General features: G+C 46.8%; 1 long non-coding RNA gene across 4 annotated transcripts; it reads right to left on the minus strand.

Moving 5' to 3' along the window:
- Positions 1 to 2,673: 2,673 nt before the first annotated feature.
- Positions 2,674 to 10,020, minus strand: LOC123062584 (uncharacterized). Of its 4 annotated transcripts, XR_006429782.1 has the most exons (6): positions 9,228 to 10,020; positions 8,339 to 8,477; positions 7,744 to 7,886; positions 6,999 to 7,126; positions 3,767 to 4,558; positions 2,674 to 3,370 (listed from the first exon to the last, which is right to left on the minus strand). It is a non-coding gene; the product is annotated as an uncharacterized lncRNA (long non-coding RNA). The 4 variants fall into 4 exon arrangements; XR_006429780.1 differs by lacking the exon at positions 8,339 to 8,477; XR_006429781.1 differs by lacking the exon at positions 9,228 to 10,020 and having other exon boundaries at positions 8,339 to 9,221.
- Positions 10,021 to 26,619: the final 16,599 nt, after the last annotated feature.

A 26,619-nucleotide genomic window follows, 5' to 3' on the forward strand; every position in this document is an offset into this window, starting at 1 on the left:
TACAAGTGCCGCACCCGACCGCAACTGCATGTCCCCCAACATGGTTGCAACTCTACTTTTTTTTTGTCAAAGGGGGCGCCTGGAAAGGGCGCGGGCTAGTTGCAAGCCCAACAACAGCCCCGCAACTGCAAGTGCCGCACCCTTCCGCAACTGCATGTTCCCCAACATGGTTGTAACTCGACTTTTATTTTGTTAGAGTGGGTGGCGGAAGAGGGGGCGGGCCAGTTGCCAGCCCAACAACAGCCCCGCAACTGCAAGTGCGGCACCCGACTGCAACTGCATGTCCCCCAACATGGTTGCAACTCGACTTTTCTTTTGTCAAAGGGGGCGCCTAGATAGGGGCGGGCTAGTTGCAAACCCAACAACAGCCCCGCAACTGCAAGTGTCGCACCCTTCCGCAACTGCATGTTCCCCAACATGGTTCTAACTCGGCTTTTGTTTTGTCAGAGCGGGTGGCGGGAGAGGGGGCGGGCCAGTTGCAAGCCCGACAACAACCCCGCACCTGCAAGTGCCGCACCCGACCGCAACTGCACGTCTTTTAATCGACCGCAAGTGAACTTTTTTGTTTTGTCGGAGGGGGCGCCGGAAGGAGGCGGGCGAGTCAAATGACACGTGTTCTCACGGTGACACACATACGTACATATGTGACAAGATGACACACGTAGATATGCTAATCACGTATAGTACACTCTACAGACCCATATCCATCCATCTGCATGCACATGCATCTGTACGTGGGCTGGCACCGTACGTCCGCGACCGCTGAAGAAAAGAAAGAAAAGGGCCGGGCCTAGTGACAACAGAAAAAGTGGGCAGCCCAGCCCAAAAATAACGGACAAACAAACAAGTAAAATGAAATAAGCCCAAGTGCTAAGCCGTTTCAACCCAGCAGAAATAAAGCTAGTTAACAGGCCTAATCTACATGTGATGACATCAGCCGACTGAGACTTCACGAAGTTTCAGCCGACTGAGACGTAGATAGACCCTATATTTTAATTGTACTCATGTGTAAATATCAATGGAGACATGTCATCCGCGAAACTACATCTACATGTCGGTGCAAGAAGGGTCCCACGGATGCGGTGTGCTATAGTGTAATGGTCAAGCTCACCCCCTTAGATCGGTCACGTTTATCATGATTATTAGGTGGAAAATATGACCAACATCCATGACGATGACGAACGGGAGAAGTGGCAACACGGATGTGTCCCCAGTACGTGCGATAACTTGTTTCACCCGTTGCAACGCACGGACACATTTACTAGTGAAGGATAAATAAATAAATAAGCAAATACATGTTCCATGATTCTCGAACCCAGGCCCTTGCCTAGTTAGCCAATACCGTGTTTTCAAAACCATAGTATTCCAAAACCTCAGGTAACCCGACCCCAGTATCGCTCCCCTCCTCGTAGGGTTCTCTACTCTCGGCGGCGATTCTTTCGCCAGCGTAGAGAACGAACTCCCCTGCCGCCTTGCTGACTTCTACCTCCCTCGATCTTCTGGGGACGCATCCCGATCGTCTCTGGGAACGAGCGCGGGTGTTGGAGCGAGGCGATCTAGGGTTCCACCAAATAGCTCATAGACAGATTTCTTCGGGCTGGGTTATCAGGCATGGCGGCCAAAGCTTCAGGATCGAAGGCGGCGGTGGACTCCCAAGGATGTAATGGAGATGATGGAGGAACTAGGCCTCAAAGATGAGGACCTTGACGATGTTGTCTTTGAAGAGGAGGCGCCGGCGCCGGAGTCGGTTCGTTTACCTCTGTGGCTTTGTGTCCTGATTGTCCTTCCCTAGCTCCGTTCCCACCACGCCACATAGCACCGCCTCTTGTCCACCTTGTGTCACTACTCCCTCTGGACACACCATTATCGTGAAAAGCCCTATATGTAAACTCAAATTAGTGGCGGCAACATAGGTATCCGCCACTGCTACTTTTTTAAAATAATTGTGGCGGCTAACTGAACGTACCCATCACAGCTAGACACAATCCAGTGGTGGGCGCGAGCTAGTGCCCGTCATAGGTAGGCTCTTTCAAATTAGCCCGCAGGATGGAAAGTATAGTGGCCGGCAGTAAGAGTGCCTACCCATTGCTTCGTCATAAATCAGTGGGGTGCGTTGCGTCGCGCCCGCCACAACTACATTTTGACAAGCCGCGCCAAATAAATCAATTCTGAAAAAGTTCCCAGTGGCAGGCGGCCGTGGTCGCCCTCTACTGATCTGCACAGACAGTTACCCTTCCATGCCCGCCTAACCGTCCCCGATCTATTTTCATTTTCACCGTTTCATTTCTCTCGATCGGTTCCTGTCCTCTCCCCTTCCACGCCATCCTACGCCTCGACCCTCCATCACTCCGACCCGCCTGAGGCTCCTTCCATTCGTCCGCCGCTTGATTGGCTCGTCGTCGCGTCGTCCGCCTCCACCGCCGTCACGCCGTTCTCCGCCTCCACCGCAGCCCATGTCCGCCGCCTCGAACGCCGCCCCTTCCTGCCATAATTTTCTCCGCCACGTTCGCGACCGGAAAAGTCGTCAATGGTAATACTATCAGAGAGGCTAAGCAACAAACAATATCCTACATATGAGTGGATTCACTCAGTGGAAACAAGGTACGGGAGATTTAGATAATAAAAACCAATAAAAACAAACTCTATCCTCCTCCCCAAGAAAAGTCTCCTTCCTCCTCCCGTCGGCGCGGCCTCCGATCCGCCCCACCTCCGATGGCCTTTGGGCTGTGGAGGTGCGGAGGATCTCAGCCCCCGCCGGCGGGAGGGACTCCGTTCTCATTTCTGCTAGGTTGAACGTCTTGGTTGGGGCTATGTGGCCGTGGCGATGTCCCTCGGTGGCAATAATGTCTCCCACGTCCTATTCCCGCCCCGATGGTGCAAATAGCGTTGTCGGAGGATGTGTGGAGCTGTGTCTCCGTCGGATCTCATGGGATCCGGTCGGTGCTGGTCTTGGGTGGATCTATTTGGATCCAGTTTGTGTACGTCTTCGTTCGTGTGGTTCTAGGTTTGATTTTCGGATCTACAACTCTCTTCATCGGCGACGTCACCCTGTTTGTAGCCCTCTCGATCACCCCTGTTCGTTCTCTAGTTTGACTAGCAAAAGAGCCCGTGCGTTGCAACGGAGAAAAAATCACATGTCCGTAAGCATATATGTGTCAGCATGTTTGAAGGAATTGTAGTAGGGAAATGTACATACTTCTAGCCAAATTGACAATGATCACTGATGCACTTGCTAGGTTGCTTGCTCCGAAAAGCACCTCCTTGCGCCATGGACGCCAACATTTGAGTTCCTGGACCGGATTCACCGATGATTGATAGTGTCTCTATCTTGCACATGGTTCTGACTCCGCCCTATCTGTATCGCCCATGCCTGCATAGATGGACTTCTTGGGGTCATGGCAAGTACCAACAAAATAAATAAACATATTTATGGTTTGAAACCTATAAAACAAATTAACACTCGAATACATTTTTTTTGCACATACTACCACTCAAATAACTTTGCAAGTAGCAAAACAATAGTATGAAATTACTCAAAACTACCAAGATCCATTCTTGGAATCAATTCATTATCAGATAGAATGGTGTCCAGCCCTCTCCTATTACAACATCACATGCGATATAAATCAGATTTTTCAAGTTATATGATTAATAAAAAAATTAATACACAATTTTACATGCCTACAACAAACTCATTGTCTTGATTATATGGACATTTTTTCTATTTACGCATAAATGTACTCACCGAACCGAGTTACTAACTTACCTCATGAAGTTTCAGGACGTCTTCACCTTTTTTTTGTGGGTGGAACGTCTCCACCACGAGCAAATTCCAAGTGAACTACGCTCTTGCACATATGCACTGTTGGAACTCTGAATTTCGTTATGTACATCTGTTTGAGCCTTCAAGCTTCTCTTTGTAAGCGGCTGCTTGTTCCAGAGGTGCAGCAAGCTCCATCAAGCTGTGATTCCGCGAGGAAGCATCTGCAGTAGCAGGCTTTTTGATGGTGTCTTGCATGGAATTGTTCTTCAGAAAGTACAAAAAAGCACCATCTATATAGAAACAGAGATCAATAACACACCTCAAGATCAGTAACACTTGGTCACTAAAACATCAGAAAGTATTCTTCTGTTAAAACACACAACGACAGTTAAAATGCATCAGTACATTGCTCTTGTACTGTGTGAAACAAACTCCCATTGATCTTTTGAATCCTGAATCTGTAGGGAACAGAAGGCTGAGGCTACTCATAAAAATCTTGGCATTCAAGGCCACACCTATGTCAAGCTTCTACCATGAGGCACCTTCTCTCCCAAGTCTGAATACTGTAAGGTAGACATGGAAACAAATCAATTATCTCTACAGTTTGCTAGCCCACATTGGCTTTAACATTCAGAAGTACTCATTCTTCTGAAGTGCGCAGTTGACCAAGTCACCGAGCTGGGGAGAAATAAGTGACCCAACTATGAATTGTTGAGTTCTTTGGCCATTGCAAACCCAGATGTCGCTGCTTCTTACTCCTCCAGGTTCATGCTAGTTATTGTTCCTGTCATACACCTGCACATGCAGCAAAAGAAAATTCAGAGATATAAGATGACAGAGAGTAGAGAGCTTGTACGCCGTGCCCATAGGCCGCCCCCTGAGCAAGTTTCAGGCAGCCGGATGCCTTAGTTGCTCCCCTTTTCTGGTCTGTTTCTGGTTCTGGCGGACGCACGCAGGCAGGGCCAGCCCATGGGTCGCAGCTTCAGTTCGTCGTCGGTTCATGCATCGCCATTGTAGATAAGAAGATCTTCTCGCCCTAAGACGGTGCGCCTGACCCGCTTCTCTTGGGAGGTCGCATTCCGTTCCAGCGGAGGAGGACCGAGCATGGACAGGGGCTCCTGCCATCCAGGAGGTGCACACGCTCCTTCTGCTAACGTCTCCCTAGCTCCAGACACCGCCAGCACCTCCGTCTGACGCCACCGTTATACAAAGAGAGGGGAAAAGGAGAACGCCAGGCAAACACCTAGGCAAACGCCGGAAGCCGGGCCACCTCATACGCGGGAACGGCAGCACCAAGGAGCACAAGCTAGAGATGTGGAGGAGAAGAGGGGTCGATGCTAGCTCGATTGGGCGGCGGATCAAGGCCCTCCAATGGGTGCCGTCGTCTTTGCACGGACCAGCGATGCCGTGCCTGGCTTCCGTCGTCCTCGTTCTACTGATAACCACCACCGGGCTCAGTGGCGGCCATTGCCGCTCCTTGCGTCTGGTGTTGGCCAGCAGTGTCTGGAATTACCAGCGGGCAGCCTGAGATCGACGGCCTGGAGGATGCATACCCTGTTGGCGCCGAGACACGTGAGGCCCAGGCGCCCAACAGCAGGAGTTGTTCCACGTTGCCCTCGTTGATGCAGCCGATACCCAACAGTTATTTCGATTCGATTTGTTCTCATGTTACACGATGTGATCAGGAGGCAGATTTTTATTCTCGTACGCAGTCCAAGTTGTATACGTCGTTGTACGCATGCACATTACTTGGTTTGGAAACAATTGTCACCGGCCAACGAAACGGTTTTTTAGTACCACCTCGCGTATATGTTTTAAATTCAAAGTGAAAGCGTAAACTTACGGGAAGAAGCGTATTGTGACAGTGAACCCATGGAGTCAATCTGTGCTTTATTATTAAAAAAAATAGGGAAAGATTGTTTGTCACCCAGGCCTTCCCCCGCCGTTGCTCCTCCTTTTTTGTTTGACGCTTCCAGGGCTGGGCCATCCCCCTCCTCCTCCACCACCCACACTCCGACAAGTTTCCTGGGCCCGGGTCTTGTGTTTGTGGGCTTAATTGTTTGTTTGTTCTAAACAAAAACTTGGGACAAGATGTAGGCCTTGTGCGAATCCAGGTCTGGGCACTTTGCTTGTAAAACAAGCTTGATAGAAAAGATGGCAAAAAAGTGGGGCGTTCTTTTTGTCAGGTGAGAGCAACTCTAGCAGACCCCTTAAAAACGCCAAACCTGTAAAATTCCAGCGGGTTTACGGTTCCGGACTAATTTTATGTCCAGAACAGAACCCGTAAAAGTTCGCGGAACCGTAAACGTTTTACGGGCCACCGAAAACACGAGCCTCCGACCCCTACTTCTACACGTCCGAGGACAGTATACAGGCCATGAACCGGGTCCTTCCGCCGCCCTCTCCCCGCGCGCTGCCATCCGTACCACCCATCTCCAGCCGTCGATTTCTCCCTGCTCCAACAAAATTCTGCACTGCAAAAGGATCGAGCGCGTGCCTGCGGCCATGGCTGATCCCGTTCGTGCTTGACGCGAGGAAGAGGAACGGGATGCGGCGGCTCCGTATTTGGGAGCTATGGCGACAGGAGCTAGCTAGCTAGCTAGCTTGCTTCTGGATCGATTGGCCACGACGGGAGCTAGCGAGCTAGCTCCTGGGTCGATCGATTAGCTAGCTCCTGGACCGATTCGACGTCGGCGCTAGCTAGCTTCTGGACCGATTCGAGCAGCAACGGCGACGCGACGCTGGGGCGCTTCGTGCGAGCCGTTCTGGGCGCCCGCTTCGTGCGCTGTTCACCTGCTTCGTAGGAGCGAGCTAGCTGACCGTGGACACGGCTGAGAGGAAGAAGAAGACGTGGGGAAGAACATACGCGAATATTCGGTTTTACAGTCTAAGTTTAAGGGGTCTGCTCGGCCTCACCTCAAACCGACCCTTAAAATGCGTTTCTTGCAAACTGTAAACGCGTTATAAGGGTCCGCGATATAAGGGGTCTGCTAGAGTTGCTCTGATGATGATATTGCCCCTGTCACCACCCCAGCCCCAACTCCTCTCCCCCCGATAACCCTTGCCCCTCATCCCCATCCATTCCATCCCCTTCTTCCCAACCTCATCTACCACAGCCGCCATGGGTGGATGAAAAGGGAAAGAAATAACACACAGACAAGAAATTGAAGATCTGGGAAAAGGAACAAAGCAAGTTGCAGGAGAGAAAAGAATGTCGGGCAGTGGTGCCTCTTACCAGGGTGAGTTTTCTGAATCTTCCTCTCAAGATCCTTCTGTGTGATTTGCTTCTTCTGAACCCCATCCGAAAATCAGCATGCTTTTGCTTGCTTCTTTCTTGATGGGACAAAGAATTTGGCGGTTGGTCTGTGACAAAAAATTGATAGTTAATAGCATCTAGATCAGAGCGTGGGCAGTTGTGTTGTGGCAAAAATAAAGAGAGACAAAAAAAACTCATATCTAGTTCCAGTGTGTGGCAGGTTTTTAGCTAGATTTTAGAAGTGGTAGCTGTAGCAGAGATTGAAAGATCTAGATAAATTGACTGAACAAATCATTCAGTTTTCTGAATCTTTTACATACAGTGTATGTGCAGTTAGATACAGTATGCAGTAAGTGAGAACAAAAGGGGGACAAAAACTTTAGTTATTCATATATATTCCTCCCATTATTGCGTTATATGATGGACAAAAAGTATCACAAACATGATGTTGAGCTGGTATGAAAAGCATCTTGCCTGATTACCACAGAAAGCTGCAAATGGTTCTCAACACTACTTCTGTATGACAAACTAAGCAGCAGTGCCTAGAGAACTAGAGAAGATATTGGGTATCATAATTTTGACACTAAAAAATGGCTGCAGGACATGAAGATAACTTTGCGGGGGAGTACATTGGTAAACAGGCAAGTGTTTTCTCCCTCTTTTTTGACTCCTACTTCCATAATTGAAATGAACAAACAAAAGTGCAGACAAAAAAGAAACTTACAATGTATTTATATTTGCAGCCTGGACAATCCCAATATCCTGGAGCATTGTTTGACCCCAGTCTCTTTGGAATGCAAAACAATGGAGCGAGTTTTGTGCCGATGTTTTACCCCAACTCATTTCCTCCTCAGGTCCTTGAGTTGCCTGTCTCATGACCAAAAAATACAAAGCTTATTGTAACTGTTCCTGCAAATATGTACTTGAATGAATGAACGACATATGTGAGTTGCCGAGACAGGTTATATATACTTGAATGAATGAATGAACGACATATGTGTATAGGTATGTATGTGTGAGATGCTGCATGAGTAAGGTTTCCAATAACATGAGCTGACTCGAAAGCGGGACCCATGAAGATTGAAAACAAGTCCACTTGACAAATGTGCATGAGCAGCACTGAGCACTAGACACTAGTATTCCCTGTCTGAAGATACTACAACATCAAGCAAGTTCTTGACATTCTTTTCCCCTTGCATTCTCAGTATCAACACCAAGAATTATGGTACTACTACCAAGCAACACCAGCATCATACCTCTCTCTCTCTCTCTCTCTCTCTGCTATGTTCTGAAAAAAATCCCCATAATCGATTACTTACTTCGATAATAATACAGCCAATGAAGCTACAGTAAGGGCCTTATTACACTAGACTTCTGATCGGTTGCATCGAAATGGATCGAACGGTTGCACCTTCTAATACAACATACTCCGGTTCCGTGTGAATGAACAAAATCAGTCTGAAAATGAACAAAATTCAGTCTGAATGAAAACAAAAATAAATTCAGAAGTGCTGGTTGCATTTTGGACAGTGGGCAAGGATATTAGAAAATAGTCTGAATTTTTTTCCACCACTCTGTGAAATCACAAAATAATTGAACCAGAAAAGACACAACAGAAAATAGGGCTGGCAAACAAAGTGCTCAACCGAACAACGACTCCAAGTGAAAGCGCCAGGCCACCGGCAAAACAAGACAAAATAGCCATGTCGCATGAGTGTGCACCGGTGTGACACTAACAGTATAGAGTGAAACAAAATTCAGTCTGAAAACTTCAGTATGTGGTAAAGTTAACAGTATAAACTGATTTTCACCATAAACTAGTGTAGTAGCTATGTGCAGCTGGTAACAAGTAAAGTTGACAAAAACCATGATTATTTTAACTAGTATAAGTGGTGTTCGCATGGTTCCCAGCTGGAAAAACAAAGACTAGTTTAAACACACGTGCATGGCCAGAATATTGGTTTGGGCACAGAGACTACAATCTCATTAGAACCTGAGCACAAACCAGAGAACTGCACGGGGAGAAGAAGGCCCCTACTGAGCAAGCATATATATGGGTAAAAAACAACAGAAAGAACGCCCACAGGCCACAACTGAGCAAACCTATGGCTATCAAACATTTTCATCACGAGATATAGCAACAATTTTATGCGCTCCGTCTCCTTGGAGTAAATGCTTGATTTCACTGATCAAAAAGTTTATTTGTACCATGCTCTTCTATCATCGCCGCTGCAACTGAATCAGATCTTGATGAGCACATACATATTTAGACAGCAACAGGTACTTGTACAAAATTTGAAAGCAGGTCCTGCAGAAGAATAAGCAACAGAATAATTTTGCTAGTTGCTACAAAACAAACAACAAAAGGAATACAGAAGCACCTAGAATCAGAATTGTGCGGCCCCTGGTTTTGCACGTCTGAATCAAAACAAATTCAGTCTGAATACAAAGCGTGTGAATGACCATTGAGAATTTCATACTGAATCAAACAATTCCTCAAGCCGTTTTTCAGTGCACGGGTAGAATTTCAGTCTAAATCAAACCATTTCAATCTAAACAAACAACAAATTCAGTCTGAAAAAATTGGGTCTGTATAACAAACAAAATTCAGACTCAGAATTCTGTCTGAATCAAGTCCAGATCCCACTCGCTGCCCCACCCCATCGTCCCCAAGCTAACGCCCGCCATTCCTCGAGCCAAGCCAACAAAATCTACCGTGTAAGCGTGTCACCAAATTGAACTGAGCGGAATCAAATAGCGTGAGGGAGACAAGGTGAGTTCCTTGCTCGTGCAGCGCGTCGGCGGCGCAGAGATCAGGGACCCTGCGTAGAGCTCCTGAACGGTGCCGATGGCGGGCAGCTCGTAGGCCGCGCAGACCTCGTGGATCTTGCCGATGGCGGGAGGCTCGTCGGCGGCCACATCGGAGGCCATCCTCTTCGACCTACTCGTCCCCGTCTCTGCCCACCTCTCTCTTCCGCCGATTCAAACAGTGCAAGCCAAAAAAAGCTGAGGCACATAAGTTTCTACACTTGTTATCCTCACCGTTTTAGAAGTCTTTTGGAAAACCCTTTCGAAAATTAAAAAATGCAGTTGACAACAAAATTGGCCTGTATGTTCTTACAAGAAAAGTGTTAGGTAGTTTTGTGAAAATAAATGATTATACAGTAACAATCACGTTAAAAAAAGTTATTTGACTTGCAACCGTGCCCTAGTTGCGAGTCGAGGGTTGACTTGCAACTAGCCACAGTCGCAAGTCAAATGGTTGAGTAGCAACTTGTTCAACAAACAAATAAAATCAATCAAAAATATGCTCCCCCTAGTTGCAGGTCAAGGGTTGACTTGCAACCGGGCACCGTTGCGAATCGACGGTTTACTTGCACCTGGTTCAATAATAGTAAATCAATCAAAATCAAATGCACCCCCCCTTAGTTGTGAGTCGATGGTTGACATGCAACTGGGCCCTACCTACAAACAACCATGCGACCGCCTAGTTCTGAGTTGATAGTGGATTTGCAATTGTGGTAACTACGAAAAAAGAGTGCAAAACGTCTAAGTTGCAAGTCGAGGGTTTACTTACAACTGGTTCAACAACAAAATAAATGAATCAAAACAAGCCCCTCCCTCCTCAATTTGCGAGTCGATGATCGACTTGCAACTATTTCAACTACAAAAGAAAAATAGTGCGGCGTGCCCGAGTTGCAAGTCGAGGGTTGACTTGTAACCACGCACGGTTGTGAGTCAAGGGATTACTTGCAACTGGTTCAACAACAGTAAATCAATCAAAACAAGCCAGACCCTAGTTGTGAATCGATGGTTGACATGCAAGTCGGGCCCTACCTACAAACAGCTAGGCGACCCAATCCCCTAGTTGCGAGTCGATATTGTACTGCGACCCCGCCCTAGTTGCAAGTTGAGGGTTGACTTGCAACCGGGCACGGTTGCGAGTCAAGGGTTTACTTGCAACTGGTTCAACAACAAATAAATGAATCAAAACAAGGCCCCTCCCCAGTTGTGAGTCGATAGTGGACTTGCAACTGTGGCACCTATACAAAAAGAGTACGGACATGCGAGTTGCAAGTCGAGGGTTGTCTGGCAACCAGGCACAGTTGCAAGTCGAGGGTTTACTTGCAACTGGTTCAACAACAGTAAATCAATAAAAAAAGCCCCCGCCCTAGTTGCGAGTCGATAGTGGACTTGTAACTCGGGCCCAACCTACAAACACCAACGTGCCCCTAGTTGCGAGTCGACACTCGACTTGCAACTATGGAAACTACAAAAAAAGAGTATGACGCGTCCGAGTTGCAAGTTGAGGGTTGACTTGCAACCAGGGACGGTTGCGAGTCGAGGGTTTACTTGGAACTAGTTCAACAACAACAAAAATCAATGAAAACAAGCCCCCCTAGTTGTGAGTCTATGGTCAACACGCAACTAGGGACCCTCGACATAAACACGCACTCCCTAGTTGCGAATCGATGGGTTGACATGCAATTGGGGGCCCTCAACAAACAAACACACACACCCTTAGTTGTGAGCCGATTGTTGGCTTGTAACTAGGCGCTATCGACAAAACACACACACGCCCCTACTTGCGAGTCGATGGCCGGCTTGCAACTGGGGACCCTCGACAAACACACGCAACCCCTACTTATGAGTTGATGCTTGACTTGCAACTGGGAGCCACGACAAACACAACACGAAACACCCTTAGTTGTGAGTCAATGGTCGACTTGCAATTCACGGCCCCAACAAAACACACACTCCTCGTAGTTGGGAGTTGATGGTCGACATTCAACTGGGGGCCCGAAGAAACACAGACACCCTCTAGTTGCGAGTCGATGGCTGACATGCAACTAGGGACCCTCGATAAAACACACACTCCCCTAGTTGCGAGTCGGTGGTTGACATGCAACTAGGGACCTGATACGTCTCCGTCGTATCTACTTTTCCAAACACTTTTGCCCTTGTTTTGGACTCTAACTTGCATGATTTGAATGGAACTAACCCGGACTAACATTGTTTTCAGTAGAATTGCCATGGTGTTATTTTTGTGCAGAAATAAAAGTTCTCGGAATGACCTGAAAATCAACGAAGATTATTTTTGGAATATATAAAAAATGCTGGAATAAGAATCCACGTCAGGGGGCCCACACCCTGTCCACGAGGGTGGGGGGCACGCCTACCCCCCCTGGGCGCGCCCCCTGCCTCGTGGGCCCCCTGACGCTCCATCGACCTCAACTCCAAGTCCATATATACGTGTTCGGGGAGAAAAAAATCAGAGAGAAGGATTCATCGCGTTTTACGATACGGAGCCGCCGCCAAGCCCTAAACTCTCTCGGGAGGGCTGATTTGGAGTCTGTTCGGGGCTCCGGAGAGGGGAATTCGTCACCATCGTCATCATCAACCTTCCTCCATCACCAATTTAATGATGCTCACCGCCGTGCGTGAGTAATTCCATCGTAGGCTTGCTGGACGGTGATGGGTTGGATGAGATTTATCACATAATTGAGTTAGTTTTGTTAGGGTTTGATCCCTAGTATCCACTATGTTCTGATATTGATGTTGCTATGACTTTGCTATGCTTAATGCTTGTCACTAGGGTCCGAGTGCCATGATTTCAGATCTGAACCTATTATGTTTTCATGAATATATGTGAGTTCCTGATCCTATCTTGCAAGTCTATAGTCACCTATTATGTGTTATGATCCATTAACCCCGAAGTGACAATAATCGGGATACTTACCGGTGATGAATGTAGTTTGAGGAGTTCATGTATTCACTATGTGTTAATGCTTTGGTCCGGTACTCTATTAAAAGGAGGCCTTAATATCCCTTAGTTTCCAATAGGATGTAATGCCCCGAGACCGATGTGCCAGGTGTCTTCCAGTTATTCGCTGTTGTTGCCTTGTATTTTGCTTGCGTGTTGCATATTGCCATGTCATCATGTGCATTGCATCATCATGTTTTCAAAAACTTGCATCCGTCCCGGTCTTCCCGTTCCTACCGTTGTCCGTTCTGAGCCCAGACACACTCGCACGCGCCCACGGCACCTCCGAAGTAGTATTTTATAAGTGGCCCGAAAATGTTCTCGGAATGGGATGAAAGTTTGTGTGCGGTGTTGTTTTGTGGTCAGTAGGCCGCCTGCCAAGTTTCATCGCATTCGGAGCTCGTTTGATAGCCCAGCCGTTAAACTATAGCGGCATTATAGCCGGTCAAACGTCAGACGTTTCGATCCTCGAAACTGCCGCCGGGCCTCTTCTTCTCTTCTCTCTCTTTTCTGAGCCCATCAAACCCCCTTGCCCCCGTGGCCTTTTGTTAGACCTCCTCTCCGCACAGTTCTCAAACTCCCTCGCGCGTCCGAAAACTTCCCCGAACCCGACCCGGACAGTCGTCACCGATGGGTCCGTATCATCCCCAAACATCTATAAAACATCTTTGGTTTCTTCTTTGACTCTCCTAACCTAATTATCTTGGAACGTCCGATTACGATCGGAGGGACCTAACCGCCCTAAACTAATCTGAATTGCTATATATAGTGTCCCGTTTGTCCATTTCTAGACAAACCCTAAATACTAGGCAGTTGTCCCTCGCGCCCCCGCCAGCAGCATCTTCCTCGGGATCCCACCCGAGCCAACCCACGCGCAGCCAGCCTTCCTATCTCGTTTTCCCCAATCCACCAAACCAGATCCAGACCCTCCTGTCAATCCTGACCATCGGATCTTGCATCTAACGGCCAAGGGAACCCCCTGAGCTCCCGCAACCGCCAGCAGTCAGCTGCGTGCCCGCTGAGGAGCCCAAGGCCTCCACGCTGGAGCCACGAGCGCCACCGCCGCCGTTTGGAGCGCCGCCATTGCCGAAGAGGAGTGCCCCGCTGCCCATGCTTCTTCTCTCTCTCCTCTCGTTCGTTTTCTCTTGGCTCTCTAGCTCCCTGCCTTCAAGTCTCTCTCGTTCTCTGCATAGGAGCCCCATGGCGCTGCCGGCCATCAAGATCGCCGCCCGCCTCATGATCCCCGCGGATCTCGTTGCTAGAGTCCCATGCCCCGTCGGAGCTACTTCATCCATGGCACCTTCCTTGCCTCGTCTTGGCCGGTGGATCCGAATGCCCAAGACCGTGTCGCCCTGGATCTCCTCTGTCCTCACCCATCATGCACTGTCGTCGCCATCAGCGAGCTCAAAGACAACGCGTTGACTCCCCGTGCTCGAAGCCCTGCAGCATCCGCGGTTGGACCAGCCTCGCCAGGAGCCGCTCGCTCATCGTCTCGCTGCCCGCGTCAAACCGTCCCCTGCTCAGCTCGCATGCAGCCGCTGCCGCGTCGAGCTCTGCATCGAGCTCGCGCGAGTCATCGAGTGCCCAGCATCCGCGTTGACCAACGCCCCTCCCTTCGTGAGATCCAGCCAGCCGCGCCCTGCGTGAGGCCCAACGCTCGAGCCGCTGCTCCACCGACCAGGCCCATGGCCCAATGTGAGCAGCCAGCCCAAACTCTCTGTGCTCTTTTGGGCCAACAGACACGGCACGTTTCATGTTTTTTCCATAGAACGTTTTTCCTATTTTTTCAGAGAGAGCAGTTTTGCAGAAAACCCCCTGCTGTTCATGCATATAATAACTCTCAGACCGTGCTTCGGATTAAAATGATTTAAATATGAAAAATGCTTAGAATTTTGTGTAGATTAATATTTTTGCCACTTTCATCTATGTTAAAAATGTTTAAAATGCTGTTTGTGTTTATTTTTGCATAATGCCATGCTAAAATGTTTTAATTCATAACTTAATAATCGTAGCTCCAAATTTAATAAACTTTATATGTAAATGGGGTAGAAAAATGCCTAGTTTAACATGGTGCACTCATCTTGCATGTTTAACAACTCTAAAATTATGCTTAGGGCAGAACAGTACCAAACCTAAAATATGCGCATGAGGTTTTTCCAGAATTGTTGTTTGTTATTTCCGACCTCATTTAAACTTGCCTAGATAGGTAGTTTTATTATGCTTCACCTCTTTCCATGTTTAAAAACATTTAATATTGATGGGTACCTAAACGAGAGAGAACTAAATAAGTCTTGTGGTGTTCCGTCAATATGCAACTCGTTGCATATTGAGCTCCACTTAACTTGTAGTATTGTTTGTGCACTTTGCCATGCCATGCCTCATCAAATCGGACATGCATCATACTTGATTGTGCATCATGCCATGTTATGTGATGGTTGTTTATTATGTTGTTTGCTTCTTTCCGGTGTTGCTTCTTCGGGTTAGTTCCGATAATGTCGCATTTTTGAGGATTCGTTTGACTTCATCTGCTTGTCTTCTTCATGGACTCATTCTTATTCCTTGCGGGATCTCAGGCAAGATGACCATACCCTCGAAATCACTTCTATCTTTGCTTGCTAGTTGCTCGCTCTATTGCTATGCCGCGATACCTACCACTTGCTATATCATGCCTCCCATATTGCCATGTCAAGCCTCTAACCCACCTTCCTAGCAAACCGTTGTTTGGCTATGTTACCGCTTTTGCTCAACCCCTCTTATAGCATTGTTAGTTGCAGGTGAAGTTGAAGTTTTTTCCATGTTGGAACATGGATATGTTGGGATATCACAATATCTATTATTTTAATTAATGCATCTATATACTTGCTAAAGGGTGGAAGGCTCGGCCTTATGCCTAGTGTTTTGTTCCACTCTTGCCGCCCTAGTTTCCGTCTTACCGGTGTTATGTTCCTTGATTTTGTGTTCCTTACACGGTTGGGTGTTATGGGAACCCCTTGACAGTTCGCTTTGAATAAAACTCCTCTAGCAAGGCCCAACCTTGGTTTTACATTTGCCTAACAATCTATTACCCTTCCCTTGGGTCGGCCAACCCAAGGGTCATCTTTATTTTAACCCCCCGGGGCCAGTGCTTCTCTAAGTGTTGGTCCGAACCGGGCAACCTATGGGGCCACCTCGGGGCAACTTGAGGGCTGGTTTTACTTGTAGCTTGACCTATCCAGTGTGTCCTGAGAATGAGATACATGTGAATCCTATCGGTGTCGACACATCGGGCGGCTTTGCTGGTCTTGTTTTACCATTGTCTAAATGTCTTGTAACCGGGATTCCGAGTCTGATCGGGTCTTCCTAGGAGAAGGAATATCCTTCGTTGAATGTGAGAGCTTGTGATGTGCTAAGTTGGGACACCCCTACAGGGTTTGAACTTTCGAAAGTCGTGCCCGCGGTTATGTGGCAGATGGGAATTTGTTAATGTCCGGTTGTAGAGAACTTGACACTTAACTTAATTAAAATGCATCAACCGCGTGTGTAGCTATGATGGTCTTTTTCCGGCAGAGTCCGGGAAGTGAACACGGTTTTGGAGTTATGTTTGTGCGTAAGTAGTTTCATGATCACTTCTAGATTCTCGGCCGTTGTGTTGCTTCTCTTCTCGCTCTCATTTTGCGTATGTTAGCCACCATATATGCTTAGTGCTTGCGGCAGCTCCACCTCACTACCCTTTCCTACCCATAAGCTTAAATAGTCTTGATCTCACGGGTGTGAGATTGCTGAGCCCTCGTGACTCACAGATACTTCCAAACAGTTGCAGGTGCCGATGATACCGGTGCAGGTGACGCAACCCAGCTCAAGTGGGAGCTCGATGAAGATCGTGGTCGTTGTGTTGTTTCATTTTCTGTTGATCAGTAGTGGAGCCCAGTTGGGACGATCGGGGATCTAGCATTCGGGGTTGTCTTCCTTTTATTTTGGTTTCGTAGTCGGACCTTGATTGTATTCTGGATGATGTATGTTTAACTTGTATTTGTGTGAAGTGGCGATTGTAAGCCAACTCTTTATCCCTTTCTTATTCAGTACATGGGATTGTGTGAAGATTACCCCACTTGCGACAAAACTACCATGCGGCTATGACTCTAAGTCATGCCCCGACACGTGGGAGATATAGCCGCATTGTGGGTGTTACAAGTTGGTAATCAGAGCCTTCCCCGACTTAGGAGCCCCCTGCTTGATCGAATCGCTGACGTTGTTGAGTCTAGAACAAAATGTTTTGAGTCTTAGGATTATATATATCAGAGAGTAGAATTATTTTTACTCCTCAGTCCCTTCGTCGCTCTGGTGAGGCCTCCTGACGTAGAGTTTTGACTTTTCTCTCCTCAAATTTCATGAATTTTTTTAGGATCACGAAGGTATCTCGGAATCGTTCCGATAGTCTTGTGGCGAGAACATTGTTCTTGGTGCCTCCTGACATTTAGGGGTTGTGGCAGTGTCCCGGGCAGTTGAGCTCCAAGGTGTTGTCGTCACAATTTTATCGTTGCAGTTTTGGAATACCTGAGTTTGCCGACATCGAAAGTATTTTTTATGCAGTTGTTGGTGAGATAACCTCGATGCCACCCAGTACTGGGCGGGAGTTCGGGAGTATTGCCATAACTCGTATAACGGATGCTTTTCGAAGGTTGAGGTAAATGATTTCCGAAGGTTTCTTGGTTATGTGTTGAGGGATGGATACGGCTGGATGTAGGATTTGTGTAGTTTTGGGTGAGATATTATGCTTCCCCTGTATCCCCAACACCTGATTGCATAACCAGAAAGTTTCGGGAGTTTATAAGTGGGAATTCAAGTATCTCGTAGGATATCTTTCCAACAGACACATGATATGATATGGGGTCTATCATATGTTTGTTTCCGGCTTATTTTGCAAGCCAATCTTTGTTTTGTTTTGAGCTGTGGTATTCGAGTTGCTTCGAAGTCAAATGTGGATTCCATACCTTTCCTAAGTGGTGTTCTCATATTTCTATGTGAATACTAATCCTTCATGATAATCGAGATTGTCATGTCAATCTTTTTCAACCGGTGTGTTTCTCTTCAAGTGGATCTGATCATTTCAACATCCGCAAGATCAACTCTAAGTTTTCTCAACGGTGTTTATTTCATCCGTCCCAAGTTACCTTTGTTTTTCCCGCCCTCCCAACCCCTTTCCTTCAAGGAATCAGATGTCTTAATCAAGTATCCATTTTATTCGTGTGAAGTCTCTTCATTCTTTTCAATCAATGTTCTTACCCGGTGGTTCTCATGAAGATGCTCTACAAGTTCATCATTCTTCGTTCTCTTTCTTCTCCGGTGGATTCAATTAAAGCTTTGTCGATCATATCCTTCCCTCGTTCCAAATGTTTTCTCATACCGGTGCACCTCTTAATCATCCATTTCTCGCTATTCATTTGTTCTGTTGTGTTGAAGATATCTCGAAAGATTTGCGTTGCCATTCTCAATCATTCAAGATATCTTGAGGTTGTTATCTCATTCAAGCCATTTAATTCAACCGGTCGAATCTCTCTTTCCAAGCAATCTTTTCAACGATGTTTCTTTTGAATGGGCCCTAAACCACAGGTCTTTTCCCAGGATCTTACCCGACTCTTCTATTTTGCCGGTGTAACTGTGAAATTCATTTCAAAGTTTGACGTAAGAATGATTTGTCATCAGTCAAATGTCCTTCTCCAAGATCTTTCAAATTCTTTTCATCGTCGGTTCAACCTTTCCAATATTCATTCCGGATGGCCTCAACAATTCATGGTGGTGTTTCTCATCGTCATTCTCAACATTTGAAGACATAAGAAGTGTTTCCTCTAAATCTTGGTCCGTTCTCTCGAAGATTCGTGGTTCTAGTTTCGTTGTGAGAATTTTTTTCACCTATCCGGAGCAATTCAAGATTCTTTTCAGTTTGATTCTCCGAAGGCCATCATTTCAGGATTATTCATTCCAACTTTCAGCTCTCGTTCTCCAAATCATACCAGTGCATCATTCAAGTATTATCTAATCAGCTCGGGATCTCTTCGTTCTTATGTATCTAAATTCTCTCAAGTATTTTTCATTCGTTCTCTAATTCTTCCCGGTGTTTCTTTATCTTTTCTTCGTTCATTTTCAATTCTTACGGTGGTTTGCTCAAGATTATCTTCCATCGTTATCATATTAATTCATTCGTTGTTTGTGGTTCGTAGAGGTTTTTCCCAAGTTTATGCTATATCTCTTCTCAATGCTTTTTCAAGAAGAATAAGTAGTATGCCAAATCCATTGCTTGTCATCAATTTAATTGATGAAGGATAAGAATAATGTAATTCTTATTCTTGTTTTTTTCAAGTGATTAATTCCTTATTCCGGTGGTTCACCAAAATTCTTGATCTCATTGTTTCATCTTTTCTTTCCCGAAGTTCCAAGTTCTCATCATCACGAAGTTTCATCTAAATAATTGCAAGGCTTCTCCCGGAGTTCTTTTCAACTTTCCTTTCGTTGGATCATTCTTTTGTTACCGGAGTTCTCATGATGGCTCAACTTGGTGGTTCATCAAGGCTTTCTTTCATTCTTCAATTGTTCTTCAAGATTTCTCTCAGAGTTAAGATCTGCCAAGCTATACTCTAAAATAAACATGGTGCTCAACGCATGTCTTGTTTTGAAGAGTTCACACATTCTTCATCTTGCATTCCGAAGTGCAATTCTTTCATATCTCATCTTTTGAGGTGGTGTTATGTCATTGTTGATAATTTCCCTTCGTGTTTCATGATTCACAAGTTTTCAAGAGTGACATATCTAAATCCATCTTTTTCTCTTCGCTCAAGACATCTTTTCAACCAATCAACCTCTTCATTGGAGTTATCTTGGGTTATATTTCACCTAAAGTTTTCCCTAAGGATTGTTGCTATTATGGTGCTTATCAATGACCCAAGTTCTTCATTCATCCTCCCGGTGATATAAGTTTCTCGTCTCCTTGTTGATGTCAATTCAATCTGTTGTTTCTGCTAGTGGCAGAATTTCACCTCGTAGTTTTGAGATGTTCTCCATAAGCCCACTACAAGCTTGTCCTTTTCGTTGTTGGTTTTCCAACAACTTCGTTATAACCTTCTTGGAAGGGTGATTTCCAAACTCATTTGTGACAGAAGCTGGCTTTTTTCTTCTCCGTTGTTTTCATTCCACTCATTTGTTCCAGAGGAATTGTGATGTTGCTCTCTTCGAACCATCATCTTGTTTTGTCAGGATCATGTTCAATTCCTTCCATTTACAGTCGGAGTGTTGTCCAAATTATATCATTCTTATTCCTTCTCTATCTTGTTTTAACCGGAGTTTTGTGTCTATCATTCCTCTTCTAACCGGACTCTCATCCAAGTGTTTTCATTTTGCCAAGCTCATATTCTTTACCTTCCATTTCCAACCGAAGTGTTGTCGTAATCGATCTTTATTGTTCCTTGTGCATCTCGTTTCTACCGGAGTGCTTGCATGTACGTCTTGTCCATTGCAACCCTTTTCTTATGTCTTTCAACCTACAAGGCTCTAGTAATGTTCCTTGTTCCTCTTTTCTAACGGAGTGTTTTCAACTTTGTTCATCTTCGTTGTATTCCTTCCTTTCAATTTGTTCAACCTCTCAAGGTTTGTGGTTTCACTCGTTTGTCCAAGAAGCAACTTAGTTTTACCTCTTCTCTTCCTCTTCTATTTCTCTCCGGTGCCATCCTAGATCTCGGGACGAGATCCTCTTGTAGTGGTGGAGTGTTGTAACGCCCCAAGACCGATGTGCCAGGTGTCTTCCAGTTATCCGTTGTTGTTGCCTTGTCTTTTGATTGCGTGTTGCATCTTGCCATGTCATCATGTGCATTGCATCATCATGTTTTCAAAAACTTGCATCCATCCCAGTCTTCCCGTTCCTTCCGTTGTCCGTTCTGAGCCCAGACACACTCGCACGTGCCCGCGGCACCTCCGAAATAGTATTTTATAAGTGGCCGGAAAATGTTCTCGGAATGGGATGAAAGTTGGCATGCGATGTTGTTTTGTTTTTAGTAGGCCACCTGCCAAGTTTCATCGCATTCGGAGCTCGTTTGATAGCCCAACCGTTAAACTATAACGGCATTATAGCCGGTCAAATGTCGAACGTTTTAGTCCCCGGAACTGCCGTCGGGCCTCTCCTTCTCTTCTCTCTCTTTTCTGAGCCCATCAAACCCCCTTGCCTCCATGGCCTTTTGTTAGACCTCCTCTCCGCACAGTTCTCAAACCCCCTCGCGCGTCCGAAAACTTCCCCGAACCCGACCCGGACAGTCGTCACCAATGGGTCCGGATCATCCCCAAACATCTATAAAACATCTTCAATTTCTTCTTTGACTCTCCTAACCTAATTATCTCGGAACATCCGATTACGATCGGAGGGACCTAACCGCCCTAAACTAATCTGAATTGCTATATATAGTGTCCCCTTTGTTCATTTCTAGACAAACCCTAAATACTAGGCAGTTGCCCCTCATGCCGCCGCCAGCAGCATCTTCCTCCGGATCCCACCCGAGCCAGCCCACGCGCAGCCAGCCTTCCTATCTCGTTTTGTCCAATCCACCAAACCAGATCCAGCCCTCCTGTCAATCCTGACCGTCGGATCTTGCATCTAACGGCTAGGGGAGCCCCCTGAGCTCCCGCAACCGCCAGCAGTCAGATGCGTGCCCGCTCGAGAGGAGCCCGAGGCCTCCACGCTGGAGCCACGAGCGCCACCGCCGCCGTTTGGAGTGCCGCCGTTGCCGGAGAGGAGTGCCCCACTGTAACGCCCTCGATGCGGCTATATCTCCCACGTGTCGAAGCACGACTTAGAGGCATAACCGCATTGAAAGCAATGTCGCAAGTGAGGTAATCTTCACACAACCCATGTAATACATAAGGGAAAGAGATACATAGTTGGCTTACAATCGCCACTTCACACAATTACATGAATAAAGCATTATATCAACCAGATACAATCAAGGTCCGACTACGGAACCAAAATAAAAGAAGACTACCCCAAATGCTACACAGATCCCCGATCGACCCCAACTGGGCTCCACTACTACTGATCAACTAGAACGAAACAACACAAAGGACAAGATCTTCATCGAGCTCCTCCTTGAGCTTGGTTGCATCATCTGCACGGTCTCATCGGCACCTGCAAGCTGGTTTTGGAAGTATCTGTGAGTAACGGGGACTCAACAATCTCACACCCTCGCGATCAAGACTATTTAAGCTTATGGGTAAGGTAAAAGGTATGAGATGGAGCTGCAGCAAGCGACTAGCATATATGGTGGCTAACCTATTCGCAAAAGAGAGCAAGAAGAGAAGGCAAAAGCACGGTCGAACAACCATGATCAAGAAGTAATCCTAGAACAACCTACGTCAAGCATTACTCCAACACCGTGTTCACTTCCTGGACTCCGCCGGAAAGAGACCATCACGGTTACACACGCGGTTGATGTATTTTAAATAAGGTCAACTTCAGGTTTTCTACAACCGGACGTTAACAAATTCCCATCTGCCATAACCGCGGGCATGGCTTCCAAAAGTTCAAATCCCTGCAGGGGTGTCCCAACTTAGCCCATCACAAGCTCTCACGGTCAAAGAAGGATATTCCTTCTAGCGGAAAGACCCGATCAGGCTCGGAATCCCGGTTACGAGACATTTCGACAATGGTAAAACAAGACCAGCAAAGCCACCCAGATGTGCCGACAAATCCCGATAGGAGCTGCACATATCTCGTTCTCAGGGCACACCGGATGAGCCAGACGTCGGGTAAGCCAGCCCAGAGTTGCCTCTGGTAGCCTCGGACATCGTTCAGTTGGACCAACACTTAGAGAAGCACTGGCCCGGGGGGGTTAAATAAAGATGACCCTTGAGCCGGCCGACTCAAGGGAAAAAAGGCTAGGTGGCAAATGGTAAAACCAATGTTGGGCCTTGCAGGAGGAGTTTTATTCAAGGCTAGGGCTGGAAAAAAAACTCAAAGCTCGCGTGCTAAACGAGTAGCTCGTGACTCGGCTCGAATCGACTTGAACTTGAAGAATAACGAGCCGAGCCGAGCTTTAGTTTAAGATTGTTTACATACCAAGTTAAACGAGCCGATCTCACGAGTACTCGAGTAACTCGTTAAGCTCGATAAAAAAATCAATGTTTTTTAGGGATAGTAAAATACAGCCTCTAAACACCTTGTGTCCCAACACAAGGCCCAGCCGCTCAAGGCCGAGCCACCCAGGGGAATCACACGTACAAGACCACATATGCACATGTTAAATTCTTAGTTAATCTTTTTATCGTATTTGCAAGGTCTAATGTTCATATCTTTAACGAGCTTAACAAGCTAAACGAGACAGCTCACGAGTTATACGAGTCGAGCCAATCTTGGATTTGAGCTCGTTATAGTAACGAGTCGAGTCGAGCTAGCTCATTAATGAAACGAGTTTTAGCAAGTCGAGTCGAGCTGGCTCGACTCGGCTCGAATTCCACCCCTATTCAAGGCGAACTGTCAAGGGGGTCCCATTATAACCCAATCGCGTAAGGAACGCAAAATCTGGGAACATAACACCGATATGATGGAAACTAGGGCGGCAAGAGTGGAACAAAACACCAGGCATAAGGCCGAGCCTTCCACCCTTTACCAAGTATATAGATGCATTAATTAAATAAGAGATATTGTGATATCCCAACAAAATATCCATGTTCCAAACATGGAACAAGCTCCAATCTTCACATGCAACTAACAACGCTATAAGAGGGGCTGAGCAAAGCGGTAACATAGCCAAACAATGGTTTGCTAGGACAAGGTGGGTTAGAGGCTTGGTTCAACAATATGGGAGGCATGATAAGCAATTGGTAGGTATCGCGGCATATGCATAGCAAAAGAGCGAGCAACTAGCAAGCAAATAAAGAAGTGATTACGAGGGTATGGTCATCTTGCCTGAGATCCCGCAAGGAAGAAAAACGAGTCCATGAAGAAGACAAACAGACGTAGTCGAACGAATCCTCAGAAATGCAACGTTATCGGAACTAACCCGAGGAGCATATATGGTGGCTAACCTATTCGCAAAAGAGAGCGAGAAGAGAAGACAAAAGCACGGTCGAACAACTATGATCAAGAAGTGATCCTAGAACAACCTACGTCAAGCATTACTCCAACACCGTGTTCACTTCCCGGACTCCGCCGGAAAGAGACCATCACGGTTACACACGCGGTTGATGTATTTTAAATAAGGTCAACTTCAGGTTTTCTACAACCGGACATTAACAAATTCCCATCTGCCCATAACCGCGGGCATGACTTTCGAAAGTTCAAATCCCTGCAGGGGTGTCCCAACTTAGCCCATCACAAGCTCTCACGGTCAACGAACGATATTCCTTCTAGCGGGAAGACCCAATCAGGCTCGGAATCCCGGTTACGAGACATTTCGACAATGGTAAAACAAGGCCAGCAAAGCCACCCAGATGTGCCGACAAATCCCGATAGGAGCTGCACATATCTCGTTCTCAGGGCACACCGGATGAGCCAGACGTCAGGTAAGCCAGCCCAGAGTTGCCCCTGGTAGCCTCGGACATCGCTCAGTTGGACCAACACTTAGAGAAGCACTGGCCCGGGGGGGGGGGGGGTTAAATAAAGATGACCCTTGAGCCGGCCGACTCAAGGGAAAAAAAGGCTAGGTGGCAAATGGTAAAACCAATGTTGAGCCTTGCTGTAGGAGTTTTATTCAAGGCGAACTGTCAAGGGGTTCCCATTATAACCCAACCGCGAAAGGAACGCAAAATCCGGAAACATAACACCGATGTGACGGAAACTAGGGCGGAAAGAGTGGAACAAAACACCAGGCATAAGGCCGAGCCTTCCACCCTTTACCAAGTATATAGATGCATTAATTAAATAAGAGATATTGTGATATCCCAACAAAATATCCATGTTCCAAACATGGAACAAGCTCCAATCTTCACCTGCAACTAACAATGCTATAAGAGGGGCTGAGCAAAGCGGTAACATAGCCAAACAACGGTTTACTAGGACAAGGTGAGTTAGAGGCTTGGTTCAACAATATGGGAGGCATGATAAACAATTGGTAGGTATCGCGGCATAGGCATAGCAAAAGAGCGAGCAACTAGCAAGCAAAGATAGAAGTGATTTCGAGGGTATGGTCATCTTGCCTGAGATCCCGCAAGGAAGAAGAATGAGTCCATGAAGAAGACAAACGGACATAGTCGAACGACTCCTCACAAACGCGACGTTATCGGAACTAACCCGAGGAAGCAACACCGGAAAGAAACAAACAACATAGTAAACAACCACCACATAATCATGGCATGATGCACAACCAAGTATGATGCATGTCCGGTTTAAAGAAACATGGCATGGCAAAATGCACAAAACAAAGCTACAAATTAAGTGGAGCTCAATATGCAACTAGTTGCATATTGACGGAACACCACATGACTTATTTAGTTCTCTCTTATTTAGGTACTCAACAATATTAAATGTTGGTTAACATGGCAAGAGGTGAAACATAACAAGACTAAACCACCTAAACAATTTAAATGGGGCCGGATATAATAAACAACAAACCCGGTAAATCCCCATATGCATTTATCAACTTGGTACAACAACAATTTTAAACATTTAAATGTTATTATCATGATGCGCATGACATGAGCAAGTTTTATGCAATTTTCTATGAAAAAGTTGATAAGAACATTATGAAGCATTGGCCACCCTGGTGGAAAGAAAGGGGTGCCACTGAGACGAAACGGAAATGATGCCGCGGCAACATTCCGATGATCCGGTAGCTCACGGGGATACCGGTGCAAAAGGAAGTGGGTGTGAGTGTGTCATGCAACAAGATGGGGTGATCTCGGATACCGAGTACCCACATGTGGACGACAGTGTCAAACGAGGGAACAACTAACGTTCACGGGCGGATTACAACAACAAACATCCATCTCATACAACTCTTGCACACGGTCCACGGGTGGTCGTCTCAGGGTTATACCTTTGAAGCGTGCATTATCGGAACGGATCGAGTTCGGCGGTAGGGGTACACGTGTCAAAGGGGAAGTAGTTGTTCATGGGGTCGTCGTAGGAAGTAGCGGTTCACACGACGGTAGTCGAACTTGACATTCGCGTTACACGGGTCTTCAGCGATGGTCGTCGTATATGGTTCGGAGAGGTACTTGCACCTTCAGACTTGACGAATCCGAGGGCTTCGGGGTTCACCGTTGAACTTGATGAAACCCACGGCGACGGAGAGGTACACGTCGGCGGTAGTCGTTCGGGCGGAGAGCGTCGTCGAACTTGGCATTCTTCGGACTTGCTGGTCTTGTCGAAACGAAGGTGTAGTTGGTACAATCCGCGTAGTCGTGCACTTGTCGTCGAGGGACTTGATGGTCTTGACAAAACGAAAGGGTACTCGGCAAAACCTTGTTCTTCGGAGGTCGACGGTAGTCAAACTTGACGGTTTTTGGTTCATGGGTCTTCGGCGTCGGGAGTCGTTTTAGGTGCCGGGTGACGAAGTACTTGGCATTCTTAGGATTCCGAAGAAGGCGGTAGAGGTACTTGGCGCTCCGGGTCTTGCGGGGTAGTCGAACTTGACGAAAAACGGGTCTTCTCGGGGACTTGATGCATCCGAATTCCTCGGGTTTGTAGTGGTACTTGGTGCTCGCGGTTCCGATCCAGTGGTGCATGCGTCCACAGTGACACTGCATGGTGCAAGGAGGCGACGACTTGGGCGGTTTTTGTCCAGGACTCGGACAACTTTTGAAGGAGCTCGATGGGGCTTGCTCCTGCTCGTTTCCTTCACCATGTGATAGGCCGAAGGCGCAGCGGCTCTGAACGGCGAA

This window comes from Triticum aestivum, chromosome 3A (genome assembly GCF_018294505.1).
Source record: "Triticum aestivum cultivar Chinese Spring chromosome 3A, IWGSC CS RefSeq v2.1, whole genome shotgun sequence".
In the NCBI taxonomy this organism is placed as follows: domain Eukaryota; kingdom Viridiplantae; phylum Streptophyta; class Magnoliopsida; order Poales; family Poaceae; genus Triticum; species Triticum aestivum.